Source organism: Hevea brasiliensis, chromosome 16 (assembly GCF_030052815.1).
Source record: "Hevea brasiliensis isolate MT/VB/25A 57/8 chromosome 16, ASM3005281v1, whole genome shotgun sequence".
In the NCBI taxonomy this organism is placed as follows: Eukaryota; Viridiplantae; Streptophyta; class Magnoliopsida; order Malpighiales; family Euphorbiaceae; genus Hevea; species Hevea brasiliensis.
The window spans coordinates 64,331,031-64,340,231 of NC_079508.1; the positions used below are offsets into that span (position 1 = coordinate 64,331,031).

The 9,201-nt window shown below is 32.0% G+C and overlaps 1 non-coding gene across 1 annotated transcript; it reads left to right on the forward strand.

Annotated features, from left to right (window-relative positions):
- Positions 1-7,239: 7,239 nt before the first annotated feature.
- Positions 7,240-7,346, forward strand: LOC131175163 (small nucleolar RNA R71). The gene has a single exon (XR_009145325.1). It is a non-coding gene; the product is annotated as a small nucleolar RNA R71 (small nucleolar RNA).
- Positions 7,347-9,201: the final 1,855 nt, after the last annotated feature.

The window sequence follows — 9,201 nt, forward strand, 5'->3', positions numbered from 1 at the left end:
GTCTCATATAAACTGATTTATCACAACAATTTTCTTCTTCATGGGAACGAAACCTCACTCTTGCAATAGTTTTGAGGATTAAAACACTGCTGACAATCTTGAAACACTTAATACAATTCAATTACCCATCATCACTCTTGCTTGCATTTCACATTAATTCCTTTGGAAAAGGCCCAATTCCATTAACCCTAGATAAAACTCATTTACATGAATTATGACGGAAGAAGTAAAATTTCAGAAACTTCAATTAGACGTGTAGAAGAATAAGCGACTGAAAAGGAAATGGATCAAAATTTTGTCAAATCCAACAATAATAACAACAATAATGATTTTGGTACAAACTCAAAATGACTTAGCATTTAATACGAAAAAGAATTGACACAAGATCAGATTTTTGAAAATAAATAAAATTAAATTTAAAATTTTAAAATAAATATAAGACTCGATTCAAAATTTAAAATAAAATAAAGCAAATTGTTTTATGAAAAATAAAATTTCATTGATATAATTATGAAAAATTTATACATAATAAGTATTTATAGAATTTTAAATTTTAATTTATATAGAAATAAATTAAAAAATTCTAATCTAAGTAAAAAATATATTTAAAAATTTAAATTAAATCAAAGTAATATTTTAAAGTCTTAAATAAATTATAAAATACAAATAAAATTATTCTGAAATTAAAAGTCTTTGTAAAAATAGAAAAATAAAATATGAATTTAGGCATTGCGTCAAAAAATGAATAAATAATTATTGAATGATGAGAGGAAGAGGGAAGAAAGCAGGAGATATAAAAAAATAAATAAAAAAAAAATATCTCACCCAGAAAATGCAAGATGAAGAAGCTAGGGAAAGGATAGGGAAATAAAAGCAGCAACAGTTTTGTTAAATAATTTCTTAAAAAGTAATGAAATAAAAAGCAGCAACAGTTTTGCTCAACGAGTTTTTTTGTAAGCAAATAAAAATGAAAAACCATAAACTGAAACCAGTCTAACTTTGGGTGACAATATTGCTTATTTTTCCTCCTCTTTATTCTTTGAGCAGTCGTAGAACAATTATTTTCATTGTTATTCAGTACTACATACACATTACATTGTGTCAGTTCAATTATTGATCTTTCTTTTCCTTTCTTTTACAAGTTAGTGTACCTTCCTTCTTTTTCTTATCTCATATTATATTATAAATTCAACTATTAGTCTTTTTTTAATTACTATCTTGTACTATCTTGCAGTCATTACGTTATCCTTAATAATGTAAAAATTTCAATATCATTCTTAACACACCTCCGTCAAACTTAAAATACCAATCCTTCTATTTTTATGGTCAAATTTAATATATGATATAAGCATCTCATATAGTTATTTAGATTTAGTTTTATAGTTATTTTATTCTTTTGTTAGTTATTTTTAATTAATTTTATTAGTTATTTAATTAATTTTTTATAATTGTCAAATTTTATATTAATTTGTAATTTTATTTTATTTTGTAGATAAAATGATATTCTTGAAGGACTAAAAGATAATTATGCGAGTAAATTTTAGTTTCATATGATATACGCATCTCATATAGTCATTTAGGTTTAGTTTCATAGTTATTTTATTCTTTTGTTAGTCATTTTTAATTAATTTTATTAGTTATTTAATTAATTTTTCATAATTGTCAAATTTTATATTAGTTTGTAATTTTATTTTATTTTGTAGGTAAAATGGTATTCTTGAAGGACTAAAAGATAATTATGCAAGTAAGAGTACATTTCAGATTCAAAAATACCAAAAATTAAGCCTTAAAATAAAAGATTTCGAAGGCTGCTAAAAGTTACGTAAGGAGCTGCATAGGTGCCCAGAAAATGCAAGAAGTTCTTAAATTGTCGAAAGTTTCATAACCTAGTGCATAGGCTATGCACTGTCTTATATAAGAGACTGCAGAAATATTATAAGTCTATCGAAATGTGCATAGCTTCCTACATATCCTATGCACCTTCACGGATGATGAATTTAAACTTGTCAAAACTTGCATAGCTTCATGCATAAGTTATGCATTAGCCTAAGTAGCTGATCGAAAAATCTTCTAAGCTTATCGAAATGTGCATAACCTTCAGCATAGCCTATGCACCTGCTTACTCACGTTCACGAATATTCTTTGAAACTTACCAAAATGTGGGCAGAGTCTTGCATGGCTCTACAAACTTGTCTTTACTTATTTTCTCCCGTTTTGACTCCGTATAAGACGTTGCATGGGCACAGTTTCGACCATGCACTTTCTCATTAATTGCTTGAGGGAGCAAGATCTTGTCACACGTGTGTGACCTCAACACACACCATTTTTAGTCCATTTTAGGGTTTATGTGATGGGTGTCGAATCCACCAGAAATTAAATTAATTGAAATCACCAAGTATGAAATATTTTTTGCAGTAAGTGGTGAATCCAGGTCGAACCCTAGAGACTGAATTATTAAATTTCGTGCGCTTGTGTAATGAAAAAAAGAAACAAAGGGGGGGGGGTTAATTCACAATCCAAAGAAGAAATCAAAAATCAAAAATTAAGATTTAAAAATAAAAAACTCTCTAATTAAACAAACTTCAATCCAAGGTAATTCGCATTCCAATGCATTGATTTGATCATAGACAAAAGAAATACAATTATATCTTATTGAATACTTAACGTAGATTTACCAAACAGTAAGGTAAACCCCTGACTTCCCTATACTCATCAATTCGAGTCCAGCCCTCTTATTGACACTAATTATTAACTAAGTTGGTATTAAGCAATTCTCATCAAATTAATAATTACTTTAAGAAAAGGAAGTAGTTAAGCTGAACAATAATTTTTGAAGCATAAATCATTTAATCCACGCTATTGTTTCCTTAGGTTATTATCGAAAACTTAGATCATAATCAATAAAACCTAATTGCTACTCATGTTCAATCTTACACAATAATTACGGATTATGAAGATGAACTAGTAATTGATCAAATCCAACAACTAACTAATAGGTATTTTTAGCAAATTATTCAACAAATAAAAAACAATTAAATCAGAAAAATAATAGATATTCAAAAAGACATAAATTAAATTAAGAACCTGATCTCACAAATCATACATAAGAATTTGAATCCCTTGAACTGAATTAAAAACTTAGCTACTCATGTTCATGGCTTACAGAAAAATAAAGAAGAAATCTAAAAAGAGAATGGGAATGAAAGCCTTCAAATGGAGAATGAAGGTCTAAATTGGGATGCCCTTTGCTGCTACCCAAAGACATATTTATAGTAAAAAACCTAACCCTAAAGATAGGAACCAAACTAGGAAAGGTTTTGAAATTTAAGATGCAGATTTTCAGCCCGCATTCACATTTCTGGAATTAAGGCAGATTTTCAGCAACTTTCTTTCCGAATCTGCCTCTACCCTCTTCAGGAAAGTTGTAGCATTATTTCTTAGCTTTCCAACGGGTACTCATAGACCCAAATCTGAGGGCTACAGCCCAAGTTATGGCTCAAAAATCGGGACTGGTTCAGTCAGACGGTCCAGCCCATTGTGACGACTTCATTGCCGTTTTTGACCATTAAAATGGCCTCATCTCTCGTCCAGCCCTTCATAGAAGTTGTAGAGGTGGCTCTTAAGGTTCAATTGGGCATGGCCTTGCTTCATTTGGACGTCTAAAACTCCAGATACAAATTAAATACTGAAACTGGTTGTGACCCATCGTGTCTGGGCTTTTGTAATAGATCCATAGCTCATTTTGTCAACCTTTGAGATTGATTTGGGCTTTGGTCCCTCTTTATCATTTGAAGTGCTCTATCTTAGCTTTTCAATGGATTAAACAAAAATCAATTTGGAGACCCACAACTTTAGAAACACCTGAAAAATACAGCAAATGTCAAATGCTGAGAATTTCTCCATTTAACACAATTATTCCACAACTATCTAAAAATATGCCTAAATGATAAATATATTTTAACCAGCTGAATTAAACATAAAAACATACTAGAAACACTAAATGTGATTAGAGTAAAATTAATAAATTATGCACTTATTAAATTCTCCCACACTTATTCCATGCTTGTCCTCAAGCATGACTTAAACTTTCAATCAACTCCACTTAGAAGTTCCTTAACTTCACCCTATCACAACATTCTCTAACAAAAGATTAAAAATTTGAAAGAGGAGGCAAGTAAGGTAATAACCATCACAACAAATTCCATCAACACCATACCAATATATCAACAATTTTCTAACACAAAACAAAAGGCTTGAAATCAATTAAGCTCACACAATTAAAGTTCCATAAAATTTTAAGTCAATACACATTAAAACACAAAGCTAATTTATCAAGGCATAACAATTATAGCTCTTTGCAAATCTTAGGGGAGATAGAAATACCCCTTTTTATTTATTTATTTATTTATTTTTATTTTATTTTATTTGAAATTGTACTTTTCTCTTGTCACAGTTATCACTTTTTTTTTTTTTTTAATTTCAACCGTCACCTTCAGAAAAGTACCTTACTCACATCCTAGTTAGCTTGTGGCCTAAGAATCGACATGGGGTTCATGAAGACCTCTGGTTAGTTTGCTTAAATAAAATAGAGGAACAATTTTCAAGTTCAACCTTTTATTTCCCCCAATTTATGCATCTACATATTATAAAGTGCCCTGATAGATTAAACAAAGTTCTAAAATATGCATGACACTAGTTTAAAGCACACATAACTAATTATTTCACCATTAAATCAAGCCTAAATGATTTATGCAGGAAAAAATTACTCTATGGTATGGAGAGGAGGGAAAATCCATCATTAAAGTTACTATTACCTTGCATAAAATCTCAAAAATTTAATCTATATTAGAAAAGTCATTTCAAGGACAAAGCACTTCTCTCCGAGAGTTAATAAAGAATTATGAATCAAGCTTATGAGAACAAATTTAATTTAATTTTTATTTTTATTTTTTTTATTATTATTTTTTTATTTTATTTTTTTATTATTTTTTTTAATAATTAAAAAAAATTGCAGCAACAAATTTCTCCTCTCCCACACTTAAAACTTACATTGTCCCCAATGTAAAGCCCAAATGCAAAAGAAAAGAAGAAAGAAAAAAAAAATGCTAGAAAAATAAAATAAAATAAGGGAAAGAAAACAAATCTGATTGTGGCTAACAAGCCACCCATGGGTTGCCTCCCAAGAAGCGCCTTTGTTTATCGTCGTTAGCTCGACATGGCAAAGCTCCTTAATCCACTGAATGCTCCTCAAACCCTTCATAAAATGGCTTGAGTCTATGACCGTTGACCTTGAACACCTTATTAGTTCCTAAACTTTGAATTTCAACTGCACCATAAGGAGACACATTAATAACAACAAAGGGTCTAATCCAATGAGAACGCAACTTACCAAGCATCAACTTCAATATGGAATTATACAATAAAACTTTTTGCCCAATCCCAAACTGCTTCCTTAGTTTGTTATGGAATGCCTTTGTCTTTTCTTTATAGATCCTAGAATTCTCATAAGCCTTAAGGTGAATTTCCTCTAATCCATGCAATTGTAATTTTCTTTCCACACCAGCAGTATCCAAATTCAAATTACAATGTCTAACAGCCTTATGTTCTAACTCATCCTCCATGCTTAACTCAAACACATCCTGCATAAATGTATCAACAACATTAATAGAAAAGACAGAATGATTATCAGCAGGATATTTCATAGCATCAAAGATATTAAATTTGACAGTCTCTTCATCAAACTCATAGTTAAGGTACCCTCATCCACATCAATTTTTGTCTTGGCAGTTTTTAGGAAAAGGTTTTCCAAACAAAATCAAAGTTGAATTTGATGAGAGAGCACTATCATCCTCCATATCCAGAATGTAAAAATCTACAGGAAAAATCAATCCTCAAACCTGCACCAACACATCCTCAACTACTCCCAATGGGTAAGTATTAGAACGATCAACTAATTAAATAATGACACTGGTTTCTTTCAAAGGACCCAAGTTTAAAGTTTGAAAAACTGAATTTGACATAAAATTAATAGATGCTCCTAAATCTGCCATTGCATATTCAAATTTAGAATCGCCTATTCTACAGGGAATGGAAAACGAACCTAGATCCTTACACTTAGGGGGTAATTTTCGCTAAATTAATGCTGACACATTTTCCTCCACACTGATCTTCTCATTATTCCTCAACTTGCGCTTTGTAGTGCATAACTCCTTAAGGAATTTAACATACCTGTGAATTTATTTGATCGCATCAAGTAAAGGTATATTCACCTCCACCTTCCTAAAAGTCTCCAAAATTTCTTTCTCTTGTTCTTCTTTCTTCGTCTTGGCCAACCTACATGGGAATGGAGGAAGAACAGAATTATTAACCTTATTCAAGTTAGGTTCAGTATTTACCTCAACTTCAGGAACTTCAGACTCTTTTGCTCCTTGCTTTTTCTTTTTCATTGACTCATGTGGAGTTTGGTTATCAACTTCTTTCCTACTCCGCAACAGTATCACACTTGCATTTTCTCTAGGATTCATGACTGTTTGTGATGGGAGCTTTCCAGAACCTTGAGCTTCCAACTTACTCACAGATGAGGCTAACTGACTAATCTGCCACTCCATATTTTGAACGCTATTTCTGGTCTCCTATTGAAACTGTTGGGTATTGTTAGCCAAAGCCTTAACAATTTCATCAAGTGACATATCTTGATTTGAGGGAGGCGAAGGTGGAGGTGGAGGCGGTTGATTCACTTGTGGTCTCTGCTGATGGTATCGGTTTTGCATCGGTTGATTCCCATAACTCAGATTGGGATGATCTCGCCATCCTAGATTATAAGTATTAGAAAAGAGATCATACCTGTTTTGTGGCTGTCCATAATTTCCTACTGCATTAACATGTTGCATTGATTCATCCTCTTGTAACGCAGGACACATGTTAGTAGCAGGACCCGAACTCAAACATATTTCACATACCTTAACAGTTTGCATTTTTCCTACAGCCAATTACCTCACCAAAGAAGTTAAATCAGAAATCTGTTTCTCAAGGTTAGATGTACTTACCTCATTAACCTTCATGGGTGTGTGATCCATTCTCATTCCAAACTGTTGAGAATTTGCTGCTATGTTAGCAATCAGCCTCCTTGCCTCTTCTAGTGTCTTATCAACCAAAGCTCCTCCACTAGCAGCATCTATCATACTGCGGTCTATTGGTAGAAGTTCCTCATAGAAATATTGAATCAAAAGCTGCTCACTTATTTGATGATGGGGAAAGCTTGCACACAACTTCTTAAATCTCACCCAATACTCATACAAGCTCTCTCCATTGTACTGCCGGATGCCACAAATTTCTTTTCTTATGTTAGCAGCACAGGAAGCAGGAAAATACTTCCCCAAAAATATCTGTTTCATTCCATTCCATGAGTTGACAGATCCAGAAGGAAGGTAATACAACCAATCCTTAGCTGTGCCCTCCAATGAGAAAGGGAAAGCTCGAAGCTTGATTTGATCCTCTGAAACTCCTTGAGGTTTCATGCTGGAACACACAATATGAAATTCCTTTAGATGCTTATGTGGATCCTCACCTGCAAGACCATGAAACTTAGGCAACAAATGCATTAGTCCAGATTTCAATTCAAAAGCAACATTTAAAGTAGGGTATTGGATACACAAAGGTTGTTGGTTTAGATCAGGAGTGTCACACCTTACCCCTCAGTAAGGCATAACATGATCCCGTAGAATACCTAATGAACTACCGAACTTCACCTACCGATAACTCATTAAGTACCCTACAAGGGATTTTAAACAATTTTCTTACTTTTGACAAGTGGTGAGCATTTTCTAATAGGTATTTAAAACATTTAGTTAAAATTAAAACTAGTTAATATTTTTGGTCCATTTTAGTTTTTCGCAAATTTTATAAAAATTTTGACAGAGTTCTATCTGTATTTTGAGAAACCAGTTCTTTAAATACCTATAAAAAGCACTTGTAAAAATTTTTCTCAACAACTACTTCAATTTCACAATCAAACTCAATCCATTTCAACAACTCCACAATTATTTCAATCAATTTCTCAAGTTCAAAATTTAATAATCCTTAAAATACTAGCAATACATTTCACTCATATTTCATTAGAGACAAAATAATTTATATACATCCTTACAAAATTTACATCAAAAGAATTACAAACTAAACTTTATTACAGACTTCATACAAATTTTGTATAAGCTGCTCAAGACCCATTTACATGTCCATACATTTATATGCAATACATACATCAAAAGAAATATTTACAATTATGGTATAAATTATACCCCGTGACTTCAAGCTGATAGCTCCTCACACCTTAGCAGCTCAGTCTGCTGCTCCTCTAGTCTCTGTATCTGCGACAGCAATAGAAGCTATCACTGAGTACTAGGACTCAGTGGTGCACAACATACTAAAATAATCTTTATGCAAAACTTAAATCACATTTATTCAAAAATTTGGCTGAACATGAGAATTAAGTACAAATCATGCATTATGAGATTTTAATCCCAAACAATTTCATTTTGAAGTATCAAATCACATTTCATAAAACCCACAGTTAGATCATGCCATTCGAAACAAATAGAATCTCAATAGCCAGAGGCTAAAGAGAAATCACATCACAAGGCTAGCTAACTCAAATATATGGATATCCATTCACATCCTCTTCTACTGGCACACCTCAACACTTCTCCAGAGAAGGAATCAAAATTCAAAACTAATTACCCCCACTAGTCATGCTAGTGAGGTGTTCAAATATATGGTCATGACACTGTGTTTTCAAAACTTATCTTAACAATTCGCTAAACATTGTCATTTCAAATATACAGAACTAACTTTCCGCAATTTAAATCAAAACATCATAAAAATTGTCATAATTCACTGATTCAAATTATTCAAAACAATATGCAGAAATAATTTACAAAAGTTATACGTTGTGCACAAACCTCAAGCGAGTCGCCTCTTGGCCTTGACTCGGTTCCTCGGGTTCCTTCCCTGTATTCTTTTCAACTGAAACACACAATTTTACAATGTTTCAGTACTAGAACTTAACATAAATCCAAAATAAATTTAGCCTCATTTTTACCTAGCTCTAACGTGCTAAACTCGACGTTCTTGAAATTTTGTGTTTCGGGTTACTATTCACTACACTATTCAAGTCAAATTGTTGACTTTCTAAGGCTTAATAGG